Source organism: Triticum aestivum, chromosome 4A (assembly GCF_018294505.1).
Source record: "Triticum aestivum cultivar Chinese Spring chromosome 4A, IWGSC CS RefSeq v2.1, whole genome shotgun sequence".
NCBI lineage: Eukaryota > Viridiplantae > Streptophyta > Magnoliopsida > Poales > Poaceae > Triticum > Triticum aestivum.
Window position 1 is genome coordinate 656315016 of NC_057803.1, and position 20468 is coordinate 656335483.

Sequence of the window (20468 nt, forward strand, 5' to 3'; positions counted from 1 at the left end):
CAGCAGTTTCAGGGAAAACAGTCTAATAACAAGGAGAAAGAGTCGGACAAGGCCGAAGACAAGGAGGACAGTGAGGAAGGATATACGCATATCAACTCTACTCTGATGATCTTTGCAGATGTGGAGAGCAAGAGTCGATTGAAAGTTATTAACCGTGAGGTGAACATGGTTGCCCCAGCAAAAGCAAATTATCTGAAATGGTCCCAAACACCCATCACCTTCGACCAATCTGATCACCCGACTCATATTGCCACCCCTGGGAGGCAAGCTTTGGTGGTCGATCCAGTTGTTGCAGGCACTCAACTGACGAAAGTGCTTATGGACGGTGGTAGTGGGCTGAATTTGCTGTATGCAGACACACTGAAAGGAATGGGCATTCCGATGTCCCGACTGAGCACCAGTAACATGAGCTTTCATGGAGTTATACCAGGAAAGAAAGCCGAGTCACTCGGCCAAATAGCTCTGGACGTGGTGTTTGGTGATTCGAAACATTTTCGCAAAGAGAAGTTGACGTTCGAGGTCGTGGATTTTCAGAGTGCATATCATGCCATTTTGGGGAGACCAGCTTATGCACGGTTCATGGCTCGACCATGTTACGTGTACCTCAAATTGAAGATGCCCGGCCCCAAAGGAGTGATCACTGTCACCGGTGATCATAAAAAGGCAGAAGAGTGCTTCCAGAAAGGCTCAAAGATTGCTGATTCCCAGGTGACAGCGGTCGAGTTCGAAGAATACAAGCAAAACGCAGATCCGAGTGACTTGCTGCGATCCAAGAAACCCGCCACAGAGTCTGCATTTCAGTCGTCCGGTGAGACGAAGCCTGTTTACATTCACCCGACCGACCCCAATGCAGCTCCGACCCACATCTCCACAACACTCGACCCGAAATAGGAAGAAGCGCTCATCCAGTTCCTCCGTGAGAACTGGGACATTTTTGCATGGAAGCCCGCTGACATGCCAGGTGTTCCCAGGGGACTGGCTGAGCATCGCCTAAGAGTCGACTCATCTGCAAAACCAGTCAAAGAGCATCTTCGGCGGTCTGCCGTCCAGAAGAGAAAAGCCATTGGTGAGGAAGTGGCTCGACTATTGGCGGCATGATTTATCCGAGAGATATACCACTCCGAGTGGCTCGCTAATGTTGTCATGGTTCCTAAGAAGGACAAATCGCTCCGAATGTGCATTGATTTCAAGCACATCAACCGGGCCTGCCCGAAAGATCATTTTCCTCTCCCTCGCATAGATCAAATTGTTGACTCGACCGCGGGATGCGAGAGACTGTCTTTTCTAGACGCCTACTCCGGGTACCACCAGATCCGTCTGTACGGACCCGATGAGGTAAAAACAGCTTTCATCACTCCATTCGGGTGCTTCTGCTATATCACCATGCCATTCGGCCTCAAGAATGCCGGAGCCACATTTATGCGAATGATTCAGAAGTGTCTTCTCACTCAAATCAGTCGGAATGTGGAAGCGTATATGGATGATATCGTCGTCAAGTCACGAAAAGGTTCCGACCTGCTCGCTGACCTCACCGAAACATTTGCCAACCTCAGAAGGTATGATATCAAGCTCAATCCATCAAAGTGCACATTTGGAGTTCCTGGTGGCAAGTTACTCGGTTTTCTCGTTTCCGAGCGAGGAATCGACGCTAATCCAGAGAAGATCGGCACTATTCTCCGAATGAAACGCCCTGTGCGAGTGCACGATGTCCAGAAGCTTACTGGATGCTTGGCCGCATTAAGTCGATTCATCTCACGACTCGGTGAAAAGGCATTGCCTCTTTACTGACTGATGAAGAACGCAGACAAGTTCGAGTGGACTCCAGAAGCTGATGCAGCATTTGCCGAGCTAAAAGCTCTGCTCTCCACCCAGTCGGTGCTTGCTGCTCCAATCAGCAAAGAGCCTCTGCTGCTCTATATCGCAGCCACAGGACAAGTCGTCAGTACTGTGCTTACGGTCGAGCGGGAAGAAGAAGGAAAAGCTCTCAAAGTTCAGCGCCCAGTGTATTATTTGTCTGAAGTCTTGACTCCATCCAAGCAGAGATATCCTCATTATCAGAAGCTTGTGTATGGAATATACATGACCACAAAGAAGGTTGCTCATTATTTCTCTGATCATTCCATCACAGTCGTCAGCGACGCTCCACTATCAGAGATTTTGCACAACAGAGATGCAGCTGGTCGAGTGGCTAAATGGGCGATTGAACTTCTTCCCCTTGATATCAAGTTTGAAGCAAAGAAAGCCATTAAGTCCCAGGCAATAGCAGATTTCCTCGCCGAGTGGATTGAACAGCAGCAGCCGACTGAAGTTCACTCGGAGCATTGGACCATGTTCTTTGATGGCTCTAAGATGTTGAATGGTTCCGGTGCTGGGGTTGTCCTGGTTTCCCCCAGAGGAGATAAGCTCAGATATGTGCTCCAAATTCACTTTGATTCCTCCAACAATGAGGCAGAATATGAGGCCCTCTTATATGGGTTGCGCATGGCCATTTCACTTGGCGTCCGTCGCCTAATGGTTTATGGCGACTCGGATTTAGTGGTAAACCAAGTGATGAAGGAGTGGGACGTGAGAAGCCCAGCCATGACTGGATACTGCAGTGCAGTGAGGAAGGTGGAAAAGAAGTTTGAGGGGTTGGAGCTCCATCATATACCCCGACTGAAAAATCAAGCAGCTGATGATCTAGCAAAGATAGGTTCCAAGAGAGAAGCCATTCCGAGTGGTGTGTTCTTGGAGCATATACACACTCCGTCAGTCAAAGAAGATCCTTTCACCGAGGAAGCTCCACAGCCCAAGAGTGCTACAGATCCGACTGAGATTGAAGTCCCAGCGGTGGTCGACTTGATCATGGAGGTCTTGGTGGTCATTCCCGACTGGACAGTTCCATATATCGCGTATATCCTGAGAAAAGAGCTTCCGGAGGATGAGGAAGAGGCTCGACAGATCGTCCGTCGATCTAAGGCCTTTACCGTAATCAAAGGACAATTATACAGAGAAAGCGCGACTGGAGTTGGTCAGAAGTGCATAACACCAGAAGAAGGTCGACTCATCCTCAATGATATCCACTCGGGGACCTTTGGCCATCATGCGTCCTCTCGGACCATCGTGGCCAAAGCATACCGAGCCGGATTTTACTGGCCAAAGGCGAATGAGATGGCAAAGGAGATAGTGGATAAGTGCGAGGGATGTCAGTTCTACTCGAATATGTCGCACAAGCCTGCATCAGCCCTGAAGACCATCCCACTCGTCTGGCATTTCGCAGTATGGGGGTTGGACATGGTCGGTCCTTTGAGAACAGGGCGAAGTGGCTTCACGCATGTACTGGTGGCAGTCGACAAGTTCACCAAGTGGATCGAGGCTAAACCAATCAAGAACCTTGACGCCGGTGCTGCTGTTAGTTTCATCAGAGAACTAATATTCAGATATGGAGTCCCGCACAGCATCATTACGGATAATGGGTCGAACTTTGACTCGGAGGAATTCAGAGATTTCTGTAACTCTCAAGGCACACGAGTCGACTACGCTTCAGTCGCTCATCCGCAGTCGAATGGACAAGCAGAGCGAGCCAATGGCCTGATTCTCAAGGGACTGAAACCCCGACTGATGCGTGATCTCAAGCATGCAGCTGGAGCTTGGGTCGACGAACTTCCCTCGGTGCTTTGGGGACTGAGGACCACACCTAATCGGTCGACCGGAAGAACTCCATTCTTCTTGGTCTACGGAGCTGAAGCAGTCTTGCCGAGTGATCTTCTCCACAATGCTCCTCGAGTTGAAATCTACAATGAAGCAGAAGCTGAACAAGCGCGGCAAGACGCAGTCGACCTTTTAGAGGAAGAAAGGGAGATGGCTCTGATCCGGTCGACCATCTACCAACAAGATTTGCGTCGTTTCCACGCCAGAAATGTGAAAGGTCGAGCCTTCCAAGAAGGAGATTTAGTTCTCCGAGTGGATCAGAAGAAACAACACAAGCTTGCTCCTTCTTGGGAAGGACCATTCATCGTCACCAAAGTTCTCCACAACGGGGCGTACCGTCTCTACAACGTCGAGCATAATATCGACGAGCCCCGAGCTTGGAACGCGGAACTACTCCGCCCATTTTACACTTAAGTTTTATCACTCGGATGAGTTGCAATAAAGTACTTCTATAGTTCATGGACCTCAAAGTAATAGTGTCATAGTTCCTCCATAATTTTTGTCACTTTTTACTTTGTCCAATGAAATTTCCCCCCAGTGGGTGACTTAGCCGCGAATCCGTTTCGCCTAAGTTTGTAAAAAATCCTACCGAGTGGTGAGCCAGACTCCCACTCGGAGGCTTAGCTGCGAATCCGTTTCGCCTAAGTTATTAAAAATCCTACCGAGTGAAGAGCAAACCTCTCACTCGGGGGCTTAGCTGCAGCCCAGTGCTCGCCTAAGTTATCAAAAATCCTACCGAGTGATAAGCCAGACTTCCACTCGGAGGCTTAGCTGCAGTCCAAGTACTCGCCTAAGTTATCGAAATCCTACCGAGTGAAGGGCAAACCTCTCACTTGGAGGCTTAGCTGCAGTCTAAGTACTCGCCTAAGTTATCAAAATCCCACCGAGTGAAGAGCAAACCTCTCACTCGGGGGCTTAGCTGCAGTCCAAGTACTCGCCTAAGTTATCGAAATCCTACCGAGTGAAGAGCAAACCTCCCACTCGGAGGCTTAGCTGCAGTCCAAGTACTCGCCTAAGTTATGAAAATCCTACCGAGTGGTAAGCCAGACTTTCACTCGGAGGCTTAGCTGCAGTCCAAGTACTCGCCTAAGTTATGAAAATCCTACCGAGTGGTAAGCCAGACTTCCACTCGGAGGCTTAGCTGCAGTCTAAGTACTCGCCTAAGTTATCAAAATCCCACCGAGTGAAGAGCAAACCTCTCACTCGGGGGCTTAGCTGCAGCCCAGTGCTCGCCTAAGATATAAAAATCCTACCGAGTGAAGAGCCAACCTCTCACTCGGGGGCTTAGCTGCAGCCCTGTGCTCGCCTAAGTTATCAAAATCCCACCGAGTGAAGAGCAAACCTCTCACTTGGGGGCTTAGCTGCAGTCCAAGTACTCGCCTAAGTTATCGAAATCCTACCGAGTGAAGAGCAAACCTCCCACTCGGAGGCTTAGCTGCAGTCCAAGTACTCGCCTAAGTTATGAAAATCCTACCAAGTGGTAAGCCAGACTTTCACTCGGAGGCTTAGCTGCAGTCCAAGTACTCGCCTAAGTTATGAAAATCCTACCGAGTGGTAAGCTAGACTTCCACTCGGAGGCTTAGCTGCAGTCTAAGTACTCGCCTAAGTTATCGAAATCCCACCGAGTGAAGAGCAAACCTCTCACTCGGGGGCTTAGCTGCAGCCCAGTGCTCGCCTAAGATATAAAAATCCTACCGAGTGAAGAGCAAACCTCTCACTCGGGGGCTTAGCTGCAGCCATGTGCTCGCCTAAGTTATCAAAATCCTACCGAGTGAAGAGCAAACCTCTCACTCGGGGGCTTAGCTGCAGCCCAGTGCTCGCCTAAGCGGACTAAGGAATAAGTCGACTGCAGTAAGCGTCTTGCTTTGGGCTTGCAAAAGACATTTTCGAGCCAAAAGCAATCTTATTCAAACACCAAGTTCAAGTTGGGATCGATACCAAAAGAACCGAAAGTGCTCAGGCACTAGACCTGTTAAAGTTTATCGGTTACAACTCCACTCGGCATACCGAGGCAAATTTAAAGCGTCGAGCTTAGAAGAAGTTTTTTACCCCTCCTGTGGAGGGCTGGAAGGTGCAACAAACTCATCAAGATCAATTCCATCCGCGATCCGAGTGGCAGCCGCAAGGAAAGTTTCCATAAAGGACCTGAAGTCGTGTTTCTTGGTGTTGGCCACCCGGAGGGCCGCCAGCTTCTCTTCTCGCGCATCTTTGCAGTGAACTCGGGCCAGACACAGAGCAACATCTGCACCGCACCGAGCCGAGGACTTTTTCCACTCCTGCACTCGACCAGGGATCGTGTTCAAGCGAGCCATCAGCGACTCGAGGTCATTCTGAAGTGTCTCCCCGGGCCAGAGCGTCGAGTCGATGCGAGATGTGGCGACCTTCAGCCTTGCAAGATAGTCCACGACAGCTGCAACACGGAACTCCAGTCAGAAAACATTCATGGCAACTTCGTCGTTCACCGGAGAATTGACGGGGTCAAGGTTTGGTTCCAGCCGGTTAGTTTCTTCTTCAAAGTTTTGACAAAATTCTGCAAGGACGATCACTGAGTCAAGGCGATGGTCGAATGGAAAAACCACGATTGGAAATGATTACCGAGCATAGAGGTTTACCTTCAAGCATAAGGAACAGCTTCTTGGCAAGACCACTCAGGAAGGACTCCAGATCATTTTTCTTCCCAGTCAACTTACTGACTTGTTCGGTCAGGGCAGCTTTATCAGTTTTCAGTCGACTGACTTCCTTGTTGGCGATCCCAAGAGCAGCTTTCAGATTGGTATTGTCTTGTTCAAGCTTGGTGACTGAATCTAACTTCTCGTCAGCAAGCTTGATCTTCTCAGCTAATTCAAGGTCTTTTTTCTGTTGGGCCTCCCTTACCTTACCTGCAAGTTACAACAAGATCAGATTTTGAAACAAACGAAGGGAAAAAGCAGTCGTCAAGGTCTCACCAAACATACCTTCGGTCTCCTCCTTTGCCTTCGTCAGATTCTCCTGAACCAGCTTCAAATTCAGCTCGAGCTGAATGTGCTTGTTTTCCAGCTCAGAGTAGCGAGCCACAAGATCACAGGAGTTCTGCGAAGAACCAATCGACTAAATGTCAAATATAATTCACTTCCGAGTGAAAAGGGAAAAATCACACGTTTCTAAGACTACAGCCGAATACAAGCATTCGACCGTAGTCTCGGGGACTACACCCAGTGGGTGCACTCAGCGTGCCCCCACTAATCCTATCGAAGATAGAGTCGACCAGTCGACCTCAAAAAAAAATGATGTATTCTTTAAAAGACTGTAATCGACTGCAAGCAGTCGACCATAGTCTCGGGGACTACACCCAGTGGGTGCACTCAGCGTGCCCCCACTAATCCTATTGAAGACAGAGTCGACTAGTCGACCGGTTTCCGAAATCAATTCGCCATAGTCGAATGACGGAAAGACTGAAATTATAAAGCCTAAGGACGACTGCCAGCAGTCGACCTTAGCCTCGGAGGCTACACCCAGTGGGTGCACTCAGCGTGCCCCCACTAATCCTATTGAAGACAGAGTCGACCAGTCGACTGGCTTTCGAAATCCATTCGCCATAGTCGAATGACGGAAAGACTGAAATTATAAAGCCTAAGGCCGACTACCAGCAGTCGACCTTAGCCTTGGGGACTACACCCAGCGGGTGCACTCAGCGTGCCCCCGCTAACATGGAGTCTAAATCGACACACCCATTGGGTGACTACCGTAGATGTTGGAAAGAAATTTTTTTGATAGCATATCCTAACAGAACAGGCGATGGTCGACTGACCTGAACATTGCTTTGAAGGGCGGAACTGGCGTCGTAAGCTGCCTGGCTCGCATCCTGGATGGTCCTTAACTGCTCCATCATGATCCTTGCTTGGTCCTCTGGGACGTGGTGCGTCGTGAAGAGGGAGGGCTGCTGAGCACTCGTCAGTGGATCTGCGAAGGACACAGTGTGTCGAGTGGTGTTCTCCTCCTCCGCAACCAGAGTCTCAGGCGCCGTCACATCCTGGGGCACCCTGCTGGCAGACGTTTTCCTACTCCTTCTGTGCTTCAGCGGTTCCTCATCTTCATCATCATCTGGGAGAGTGATAACAACATTGGGTGGAGCTACAGAGAAGAATCAGGATTATAGATCATAAGTCAGTCGACTAAAAACGGCGTTAAGAGTATAGTACCTGGTTTTGAGGTTGCTGCGTCCTCCATCTCATGGTCATCAGCCCGGGCTGAGGTCTCGGAAGTAGCAGCACTGCAACTCCAAAGAATCAGTCGACTAACCCCAGCGCCAGCCAGAGATAAAGTTCGTACAAAATAAGAAGACTTAAGCAACATGATTACCCTGATATGGTAGGGATGGACACCTTCATCTTCGGCAGGAGCTTGGTCGGCTTTGACGGAGCCACCCTGAGCTGCTTCGACGCCTTTTCAGTCGGCGCCGGAGAGGTGGTCCGAGGGCGCTTGGTCGACTGTGCAACGGTCGCAACCCCCTTGCCACGTTCATTCGCAGGGTCGTGGACAAGCTTCGACCGCCTTTCCGAGCGTGGTGGTACGACCTCCTCCTCCTTTTCTTCCTCGTCTTCAGCATCATCTTCATCACCGTCATCGTCGTCATCGTCATCATCGTCCTCAGCAACGTCCGAGTCCCACTACTCCTCCTGGCTCTCGCCCCCACTCGCTTCACCCTCCTCAGTCGGAGCCTGTGCTCCATTGGGCATCGAGTACAGCTCGGTGAGGGCCTGGTAGACATCAAGACAAAGATCAATCGACCGATTGGCAGAATAAACAGAAATGAATATGACAAGAATACAGTGGGGAGCTGAGCAGGCATACCTTGTTTGGATCACTGTGGTGGTCGAGTGGAGGAATCCTTCTGGCTCCGCGTGGGTTATTCTTGTTTCCGGTAACGGCGGCCATCCACCTTTCCAGAGTGGCATCGTCAACTACTTCTGGATGGACCCGAGTCTCATCCTCAGTCCCACAGTACAACCACATGCAATGACTCCGGAACTGACGGGGCTGGATACGACGCCTAAGGAAAACCTCCAGGAGATCCATGCCCGTCACTCCCTCCCAAACCAACTGTACTACGCGCTCCATCAACATCTTCACGTCGGCTTTCTCCTCCGGAATCAACTTCAGAGAGGAGGGCTTGTTCACTCGGTCCATGGTAAACTGAGGGAGTCCACTCGACTGCCCCGGTGTCGACTGATCCTGGCAGTAGAACCAGGTCGACTGCCAGCCTCTGACTGACTCGGGAAATGTCATGGCTGGGAAGGTGCTCTTGTTCCTCACCTGGATCCCCAGGCCCCCACACATTTGGACAACTCGGGTTCTTTCGTCGCCTGGGCTCGCCTTCTTCACGGTCTGAGAGCGACACGTGAATATATGCTTGAACAAGCCCCAGTGCGGTCGACAGCCCAGAAAACCCTCACACATGGACACGAATGCGGCAAGATAGGCGATAGAGTTCGGGGTAAAGTGGTGGAGTTGCGCTCCAAAGAAGTTCAAGAAACCACGGAAGAAAATACTCGGCGGCAAAGAAAATCCGCGGTCGACATGGGTAGCCAGCAGCACGCACTCACCTTCCTCCGGCTGGGGCTGCCATTCTTTCCCCGGAAGCCTTGCAGCTCCATGAGGGATCAGGCCCTCGTTGGCCATGTCGAGGAGGTCCTTCTCCGTGATGGTCGACTGGATCCAATCTCCCTGGACCCAGCCCTTCGGCAGGCGGGATCTAGACGAAGACCCGCCGCGGCTGGTGGATCTCCCCTTCGCCTTCTCCGTCGCCGACGCCTTCTTCGCGCGTTCCAGCGCCGCCGTCTTCTCCTTGGCCATGGTTGCCGGTGAGACACGCGAGGAGAAGTTGTGCGGAGGCGAGAGCGAGCGCGTTGGGCGGAGACGAAGGGAGCAGAGAAAGAGAATGCTGAGGCACTGTTCAAAAAACCCTCGCCGGGCGCATTTATAAGGTCCCTTCCGAGTGGATGACAGGTGGGCCCGATCGATCTAATCATATCCTGGAACAGTTATGCAGGCGGGATACATGGCGAAGAAAGCGGCGCGGGAATCGAGGCGTCTATGTCCCGTCCCATCTGAACGCCGCGGTCCGCTCCGCTTCGCGCGTTTCCCCAAATTTCGCATCCCGCGGAATCCGCGAACGGCAGATCGGTCTGTCTGGCGCGGGATTTCCTGCGATCCGTCGCTCGGAAATCGTCGAAGCCCGAAAGATCACTCGACGAAAGAAAGAATGGATCGAGTCGATTGAAGACAAGTTGCTCACTATCAACGAAGAGATTCTTTGGTCCAGAACAACGCACGACCAGTGTGCAAAGGTTAATCGGAAACAACATCAACTCCTTCCTCACTCGAAGCCTCAATCCATTTGGGGGCTAATGATGGAGTCATGTACCTAGGGTAGGGTCACAGACCTGATCTAAGTACCCTGCCCAAGGACACCCTTAGAAGAGGTCACCTTCCAGTCGACCAACGAGGGACTCACTCGACTGACTTGAAGGACACGACCACGAAGACTCACTCGACTACCAGGAGTTCAAAAGGCACTCTGCACTGCAACGGCCTGTAGTTAAGTAGACTTTATGGTAGTTAAGACACTTTATGTGGGACGTTACCAGTAACGCCCCGGACTTAATGTCCCTTAAACCCTTCATTACGTGGGCTGGCTGGGGTCCTGGCGCACTCTATATAAGCCACCCCCCTCCACAGGCAGAAGGGTTCGGCATCCTGTAATTCGTATACACATAATCCACTCGACCGCCTTCGGGCTCCGAGACGTAGGGCTTTTTACTTCCTCCGAGAAGGGCCTGAACTCGTACATCTCTTGTGTTTACAACCTCTCCATAGCTAGGACCTTGCCTCTCCATACATACCCCCCACTCTACTGTCAGACTTAGAACCACGACAGGGGGGGGTGGGGGTTCATATGATGTTTTTTTGTGCATATGATGTTTTTTTATATATGTATTAATTTTTTTATTTAGGTTGTTAATTAGTAGATATCGATTTTAGGTTAGTGCATATGTTAGTGTAGAGGAAAAAGTAAAATAAGGAAAAGGAAGAAAAGAGGAAGAAGAAGAAAAAGAAGGAGTGGAAAACGGAAAATAAGAAGAGGAAGAAGGAGAAGAAGAAAGGAGAAGAAGAGGAGGAGAAATAAATAAGAAAAGAAAAAAATAAAAAAAGGAGAAGAAGAAAGGAATAGAGGTGAAGAAGAAAAAATAGTTCCTTTCTTCTTCTCTTTTTTTCTTCTTTTTTTTCTTCGATCTTCTCCTCTATTCCTTTCTAATTCTTCTCCTCTTTTCTTTTCTTCTTCTACCTCTTCTTATTTTTTATCGGGTATGTCATTGTCGATATACCACCTCCCTGATAACTTCGACATGAGGGGGGGGGTCGATATACCCCCTCCCTGATTACTTTGACATGAGGAGGGGGAGGGGGTCGAGGGGTCGAGGGTTCGAGGGTTCTGGGGTTCTAGGGTTCTAGGGTCGAGGGTTCGAGGGTTATCGAGGGGACGAGGGTTCGAGGGTCAAGGGTCGTCGACGGGTCGAGGGTTCGAGGGTTCTAGGTTCGAGGGTTCAAGGGTCCACCGCGCCGCACGAGCCCTTCCCCCTCCCTCTTTTCCTTTCTGCGACAGAGAGGGAACGAGCATGATGCGCCGTCCTCTGCCCCTTGCAGCGCCCGACGGCGACCTAGATGGACGGAGCGGCTATGCCCCTGTCGACCCCTTCGTCGGTCGCGCATTCCCCTTGCAGTGAGCGCGCTGTCGTTGAATGGATCGGTGGTGCTCTTTGACCCCTGTTGGGGTGGTTCTTCGTCCCTGCACCTCGGCTTGCCGATGCGTGTGGGGATCGAGAGGAACTGGCACGGCCTTGCGGCGACGCTCTTTGCCGGCGAGGCTCGAGGCCCTCTCCGGTGGGGTCTTTGCCCTTCTCTTTAGGATTCTAAGGGAGAGGAAGAATTTTTCTGTTTACACCGAAATCCTAAACCTATCAAGCTCAAAAGATATAAGTGAAGCACCTAGAGTATTCTAGCAAATTCTAATCAAATAGGCTTCTCCCAAAAGGTGTGTTACAGAAAGAATGATTGTGGTAAACTAACAATCAAATACTAATATAATACACGACGCTCCAAGCAAAACACATATCATGTGGCGAATAAAAATATAGCTCCAAGTAAAGTTACCAATGAACGAAGACGAAAGAGGGGATGCCTTCCCGGGGCATCCCCAAGATTAGGCTTTTGGCTACTCTTGAATATCTTGGGGTTCCATGGGCATCCCCAAGCTTAGGCTCTTGCCACCCTTTATTCCATAGTCCATAAAGGCTTTACCCAAAACTTGAAAACTTCACAACACAAAACTCAACAGGAAATCTTATAAGCTCCGTTAGTGAAAAAAAAACAAAACCACCACATAAGGTACTGCAATGAACTCATTCTTTATTTATTTTGGTGTTAAACCTACTTTATTCCAACTTCTTTATGGTTTATAAACTAATTTATTAGCCATAGATGTATTGAAATAAGCAAACAACACACGAAAAACAGAATCTGTCAAAAACAGAACAGTCTGTAGCAATTTGTAACTAACGCAAACTTCTGGAACTCTAAAAATCCTACCAAAATAGGACTTACTGGAAAATTTGTCTATTGATCAGCAGAAAAAAGAATCAATGCAAAAGCATGTTTCTGTGATTTATTGAATTTTTTCTCGTGAGCGCAAAGTTTCTGTTTCAGCAGAATCAAATCAACTATCATCGTAGCTTATCCTATAGGTTCTACTTGGCACAAACACTAATTAAAAGATAAAAACACATCTAAACAGAGAGTAGATGCAATATTTATTACTAAAAAGGAGCAAAAACAAAAAACATAAAGAAAAATTGGGTTGCCTCCCAACTAGCGCTATCGTTTAACGCCCCTAGCTAGGCATAAAAGCAAGGATAGATCTAACTAATGCCATCTTTGGCACTAGGTTCCTCAATAGAGCGCTTATAATCTTTAGAGGGTTCTCCCCTATCAGCAATGATTAAAACTTTGGGCAAAAATTCAAGAAATTTGGTTGTAGCAAAAGGTTCCTTAATGATAGAAAGACAATTGGGATAAACACTTTTGGATTTGAGGTCCGCGTCTTCCTTACTAGAGGTTTCACCCTTATTTTTAGGAACATAAATAAACTTGGTGGTTTTTGTAGGGGGTTTTGGAGTGTTTTTTATGGGAGAAAACGCCAAACCTAAGTTGGTAATTATATCCTCAAGTTTACCAATTCTAGCAGAATCAAGATCTATTTTTTCTTTAACTATAGGTTCTTTCTCTTTAAGATTTTTCAAAGTGACTCCAACCCTAGATTCATATTGAGTGATAAGATTATGAATCTTTTTATCCAAATTTTCAACCAACTCAATAGTGGCAATTTTATTTTCAATAATATCAAGGCGTTGCATAACGTGTTCTAAGCTTAAAACAGTTCCATTAACCAAAACAGGTGGTGAGCAAAACAAATTTAACATAGCATTATAAGCATCAAACGTATGGCTACTCAAGAAATCACCTCCGGCGACAGTATCAAGAACACATCTATTCCAAGGAGTGATGCCTACATAAAAATTGCGGAGAAGAACGGAAGTGGAAAGCTTCCTAGTAGATCTATTTTGAGCATTGCAAATTCTATGCCAAGCATCTTTTAAATTTTCTTACTCCCTTTGTTTAAAATTGAGGATTTCATGTTCGGGAGTAATAACGAGGATAGGAATACTAGCCATAAAGACGGAGCAAACGAGCAAACACACGGGCAATGGAAAAAGGCAAGCGGAAAAGAGAGGAGGAGATTGGGAAAGAGAGGGCGAATAAAACGACAAAGGTGAAGTGGGGGGAGAGGAAAAAGAGAGGCAAATAATGTAAATGCGAGGGAGATGGGTTTGTGACGGGTACTTGGTATGTCTTGACTTGAGCGAAGACCTCCCCAGCAACGGCGCCAAAAATCCTTCTTGCTACGTCTTGAGCTAGCGTTGGTTTTCCCCGAAGAGGAGAGGGTGATGCAGCAAAGTGTAGCGTAAGTATTTCCCTCAGTTTTGAGAACCAAGGTATCAATCCAGTAGGAGGCTCCTCAAAAGTCCCACGCACCTACACAAACAAACTGAGAACTGGCAACCAACGCAATAAAGGGGTTGTCAATCCCTTCACGGTCACTTACGAAAGTGAGATCTGATAGAGATAGTATGATAAGATAAATATATTTTTGGTATTTTGTGATATAGATGTAGAAAAATAAAGATGCAAATAAAAGTAGATTGAAAGCAAATATGATAAGAGATAGACCCGAGGGCCATAGGTTTCACTAGAGGCTTCTCTCGAGAGCATAAGTATTACGGTGGGTGAACAAATTGCTGTCAAGCAATTGATAGAAAAGCGAATAATTATGACGTTATCTAGGCATGATCATGTATATAGGCATCACACCCATAACAAGTAGACCGACTCCTGCCTGCATCTGCTACTATTACTCCACTCATCGACCGCTGTCTAGCATGCATCTAGAGTATTAAGTTCATAAGAACAGAGCAACATATTAAGCAAGATGATATGATGTAGAGGGATAAACACAATCAATATGATATAAACCCCATCTTGTTATCCTCGATGGCAACAATACAATACGTGTCTTGCAACCCTTTCTGTCACTGGGTAAGATCACTGCAAGATTGAACCCAAAGCTAAACACTTCTCCCATGGCAAGAAAGATCAATCTAGTAGGCCAAACCAAATCGATAATTCGAAGAGACTTGTAAAGATAGCTCAATCATACATAAAAGAATTCAGAGAAGATTCCAATATTATTCATAGATAAACTGAATCATAAACCCACTTTTCATCGGATCTCGACAAACACACCGCAAAAAGAGATTACATCGAATAGATCTCCACAAGAGAGGGGGAGAACATTGTATTGAGATACAAAAAGAGAGAAGAAGCCATCTAGCTAATAACTATGGACCCGTAGGTCTATGGTAAACTACTCACAACTCATCGGAGAGGCTATGGTGTTGATGTAGAAGCCCTCCGTGATCGATTCCCCCTCCGGCAGAGTGCCGGCGAAGGCTCCAAGATGGGATCTCGCGGATACAGAAGGTTACGGCGGTGGAAATTGTGTTTCGTGGTGCTCCTGGATGTTTTCTGGGTCCGTGAGTATATATAGGAGGAAGAAGTACGTCGGTGGACGCCCGAGGGGCCCACGAGACAGGGGGCGCCCTAAGGGGGGGGGATGCAGTCCTATCTCGTGGGGCCCTTGGAGCTTTCTTGACTTGCACTCCAGGCTCTCCGAATCAGATTTGTTTCAAAAATAACGCTTCCGAAGGTTTCATTCTGTTTGGACTCCGTTTGATATTCCTTTTCTTCGAAATACTGAAACAACAATATGGGTTGGGCCTCCGGTTAGTAGGTTAGTCCCAAAAATGATATAAATGTGTAGAATAAAGCCCATAAACATCCAAAATAGGTAATATAATAGCATGGAACAATCAAAAATTATAGATACGTTGGAGACGTATCAACAAGGCTCCGTCAACCATAGTGGGTTGAGCGCCCCCGATCAGGGCGTGGATCTAAGTGCCTGGTGGGCCGTTGGGCCCACACGGTGGAGATCATCCTAACAGTGTCATCTTAATCATCATCTTGTAGTCTGCTGGAAGGCTGGTGATAGTGGTGCCTCGAGGATCCGCGGTGTAGGTAAAACTGTCGATACGGGCCACCAAACGCATCAAAGCTGCATCTGCGTTCATGCTGTGCAGACCCATCCATGGTTTTGTGTAGTACATGCATTGTCATTTTTTTTTGTTATGAATCATTATTAGTTGACTTTCACTTGTTGGGAGAAAAGGCTTTGGATATCCTGGAAGCTTTGCGGGGTTCTTTTCTTTCCTGCTTGCTGCTTTTGGGTCTAGGATTTGGTGCTATAAGGCACTGCTGTTAGATTGTTTTGGTTTGAAGCCTGTGTATTGGTTCTAACATCAGTTTTCAGTGATTCCCTCGACAGAAAAAACATCAATTTCAGTGATATTTGGTGAAGCATATATAAAGATGAACATCGATCAATCATTGAGAAATGTAGCGTGATGGTGCATGGTGGTGTATCTGCAGTTCCTTTTCCGGATTGAACAATTAGCATCTGAGAATTACTAAGTGTCGAAGATAATGATAAGTTTTATCTCTGATATTTTTGTTATCCTCTCACGTCCTTTAGCGAGACGTGAATATGTTGACGTCCGCTGTACATTACTAATGTCTGCATGCCGAACAGCAGCGGCGCGACTGTGCTCGACGACCCACTGAAAAAAATAGCACGCTATAACCTCGCTAATAGCATGCTATAGTATATTGAGAATTGTCTCGCTAAATATACCAGTGTACAAAGTCTCGCTAATAGCACGCTAATAGCATATTGTGAGGTCGGCGCTATTTTGCTGTAGCACACTATTTTTTTCAGACCTACCCATGTGGCTCGTTGTTGGCGAGATCTTCATCCGGCTGCCATCTAGAAACGTACTCCGCTGCCACATCGTCTGCAAGTCGTGGCTCAGCGGTACTTCCACTGACGTGTTCATCCTCGACCACCATCGCCGTCAGGCCTCGCTTCTCATCATCAAACATGGAGATGGCATCTAGCGCTTTGCCGTCCTTGGTGTTGCCAGTGCGGAGCCTCAATTGTTCATCGATCATAGATTTGTAGCTCATCTTTACCAAAAAAGAAAAGGACCGGGTAAATGTGCTAATTCCCGGTTCATCTTTATCTGCATGAATATTTGTAGGTTTCTTGGTGACAGTTTCACCATGATGTTCTCCATTACCGGAAAAAGGGTGATAATTTGACTAATTTACATCTAGCGCTTTGCCGTCCTTAGTGTTGCCAGTGCGGAGCCTCAATTGTTCATCGATCATAGATTTGTAGCTCATCTTTCCCAAAAAAGAAAAGGACCGGGTAAATGTGCTAATTCCCGGTTCATCTTTATCTGCATGAATATTTGTAGGTTTCTTGGTGACAGTTTCACCATGATGTTCTCCATTACCGGAAAAATGGTGATAATTTGACTAATTTACATAGCGACAGTTTCCACAATGACAACTCTAAGATGTACAAAAATTAAGAAAGAGAATAAAAATGCGCATCCAGGGAATCGAACCCTGGTCAGTACCGTGGGAGGGTACTATGATACCACTACACCAGATGCGGGTTCATGTTTTGCGTGATTTGTTCACCCTATTTCATGTAGCAGCTAAATTTGCAAGTTCTCAGCTCTTCATCATCCGCATGAAGGTTTGTAATAGCTCACGCGGTGACAGTTTTGACCATGATGTTCCATCATCGAAGCAAACTGTGAAAACTTGTTGTAGTGGAATTTGGATTCTACAGTGCTCAGTTTTGAAAAAAATATGCAAAAACAAAAATGGAGAAGTGGGGCGTATGCTGTTCTGAGCTACATCCCCTTCTACATCTGAAAACTCTAACTATCTTGTGTCGATGCCGTATTGGCGAGATTGATCGACTAAGTAAATTCGGTTGGGTGTAGGGCAGAACATATAGACGAGTTTTTTTTTCTTCTGGAATGTTGTAACTGTGTCTCCCATATCATTTTGCTCTTTCTTTTTCTACAAAAAGGATGGTACCAAAATCTTGATAGTGGTATTTTGCTGCCTGGCCCGTGATTATTGTAATGGCACAGATTTTGGTTTGCAGCAAAGATCGTGTGCATGTTTTTGTTTTTCCTTCTATGTCTAAACGGAGTCTGCCCATGTTCATAAGATTTTTTTTTCGAAACGGAGGTAAAGATTGCCTCATCTATTAATTAAGCATAAGAGAATTGCCCAATTAATTATAGAACGATTGTTTTTTGTACTTTGATTAATTAATGAAAATTACCGTAGAACGATTGTTCTATGGTTTCGGCTCAAAAAAGAATTGCCCAGTTAATTACAGAAAACCGGACGAAAACCGGAACAACAAGGGCCAAGCCCACCCAAAGACTAACACACAGGGCAAACACGACCAACTCCGATGACAACCACGTCGCCCACACGACACAAGGTCCATGCCTTCAAAGCTGCAAATCTCCCGCCGCCACCGCCTCGACATCCACTGCTCCGTTGCGCCCTACACACTCAACCGACACCGCCTTCCGGGGCCGACGCCCCGACATGCCACCGCTCACCCTCGAGAAGCAACGCTGCACGATACAGCAGCCCGCAGCCCGCACTGCTTAGGACAACCGCACGCAGACCATGAACGCCGCACCACATCCGGGGCCGCCGCCTGGACATGCCACCGCTCACCCTCGAGCAACAACGTCGCACGATACAACAATCCCTAGCCCGCACTGCTCAGGACAACCGCACGCAGACCACGAACGCCGCACCACATCGGGGCCGCCACCCCGACATGCCGTCCAACCTCCCTCGCTGGGACGCGTAGACCGAGCCGACAACCTTGCCACCCACGCAGCTCAAGGTCCTCACCCACACTACTAGGGAAAAACCTAGTAGTAGCGCAGGCGCTACTACTATGATGCTATAGCTAACTTGTTGTAGTAGCGCGGGTGCCACCCGCGCTACTACTAATTATCTGTAGCAGGTCTTATACCCCGTGCTACCACTATTGCTTTCAAAAACCAAAAAAATATCGATCCCGATCGTGTTGTGAATGGAAGGAGTGGTTCAATCCAGCGATGGTTGGGGTCGCTGGAGGCGCGAACGAGCAACGGCAGACCAGATCTGGCGGTGGCTGCTGGAGAGGGCCCATTTCTATGGAAGAGCAAGGCATCGGTGTGGGGCTCCTCTTCCCAACCATGACAGATAGGTCTGGCGTGGGGCTCCTCTACCCGTCCATGGCGATAACCTGCACGGGCATGAACATGGGAGGGTGAGTCAAATCAGAGGAAGAGAGAGAAAAAGAAAACCGAGGGAGAGAGGAAGTAGATGGAGGGAGCAGCACAGCTTGTCACCGGTGGTGAGGTGGTTCGGCGTGGTGGCATGGAGACGCGGGGAAGACTGGCAAGCTCCTAGGCGCCGGTGGCGCGAGGCGGCGGCCTCTTTCGGCGTCGTGGAGGAGGAGGGGCGCATGGGCAAGAGGTCCATCTGCGAGCATAGGGAGAGAGAGGATGGCGAAAGAGAGGATGGATTTGGAGGAGGAGATGGGAATTTCAGGGTGGTTAAAACAGCATGTACTTAGTAGTAGCGAGTGGTATAAACCCGTGCTACTACTATCAACTTAGTAGTAGCGCGGGTTTATACCCCTCGCTACTACTATGGCATTGTCCCCGGGGGCACGGTAGAGATCACTTAGTTGTAGCGAGGGTTATAAACCCGCGCTACTACTATCAACTTAGTAGTAGCGAGGGTTATAAACCTGTGCTACTAGTAAGTAGCAGTAGCGAGGGATATAAACCCGCGCTACTAGTAAGTGTCTGCCTATAAGCTTTTTCCTAGTAGTGCCAAGCCATGTCGACAAACAACCCTACCTCCTGGAGCCACCACCACACCGTTGCCCGAGGCCGCCACCTCGGCTTTCAACTGAAGATCCCGGAGCCGCCGCCCCGGCATACACCGCTCATGAAAACGGGAGAGCCCGCACAAAATCCAAAGGCTGACCCTCCAAAGCGACGCCTCCAAGAAGGTTACGACGTAAAACACCGCCGCCGCCCACTCCAGAAAACTGAAGTTTAGGTTCTCACTTGGAGAGCCCAAGCACATGGAAGGAGATGAAGAACTTTACGACGACGCCTCCAAGAAGGTCATGACACCAGCAGGCGCCAACGTCGTCAAAAGCTTTCGCCCAAGTCCCTCATCTCCTAACAGAGAGCCTGCAGATCTGGGCACCATGGATACCCAGACCACCAGAGCCAAGCCTGCTGTGAAGAGCACCTCCCGTCGTCAGCCGCCAAAGCCCTCCCGTGATGACCCGCTACAACACCACATGCAACAGAGAAACGACGCGTTTGCCGGGGTCCCGATCTGCAACACACCGCCAACACCACGGATTCGACACCACGTTGCAGCCACCACCCGCAACACACTGCAGCCACCACCGGACCACCATCCGCAGCACACTGCAGCCACCACCAGCCGGCCCTCCGACCCGTGCTAGGGACAGTCGCCGACCGCCAGATGCATATCTGACCGAGAAGAGACCGGTCGAGGAAACGCTGCAACACGCACCCTCCGGCGACCTCCAGCCGCCCGCCGAGCAAGGAGGGCACCGCCACCCCGGCTTTCGCGCGCCAACGAGATGGCCGGACGACGCCCCAGCCGCTCCGCTCCTCCCCTGACGCCTCCAGACGCAAAAACGAAGCCCCTTGCCGCCTTTGGTAGGAGGGCCCGCCACCGCCGCGGCAACGGCGGAGATGGATCCCGCTGCGGGGGTTGCTGGGAGGAGTGTCGCCCCCGGTGCCACCTGGGGTGCGACCGGGGGGGGGGAGTTTTAAGAAATAGTCTAGTTTGGAAGTCTCTGGTTATGTTCATGAGATTTGGAGTTTGCAAAAGTAAATTCAAAATAGTGTTTCCACAGTGTATATTCAGATCTGCACACAAAATAAAATAAAATTGGAGAACATGTAGACATGTTTTTCTTTCTTTCTGGAATGTTCTAAATGTGTATCTGAGTATCATTTTGATGGTTCTTTTTGTACAAAAGGAACGGTAACAAAATCATGATAGTCATTTTTTGCTCTTTGGCCTGTGATTATTGTAATTGCACTTGCTTTGGTCTGGAGCAAAGATTGTGCACA

General features: G+C 48.6%; 1 non-coding gene across 1 annotated transcript; it reads right to left on the reverse strand.

The window, feature by feature from the left end:
• Positions 1–16850: 16850 nt before the first annotated feature.
• On the reverse strand, positions 16851–16921 carry TRNAG-CCC (transfer RNA glycine (anticodon CCC)). The gene has a single exon. It is a non-coding gene; the product is annotated as a tRNA-Gly (tRNA).
• Between the last annotated feature and the right edge of the window lie 3547 nt (positions 16922–20468).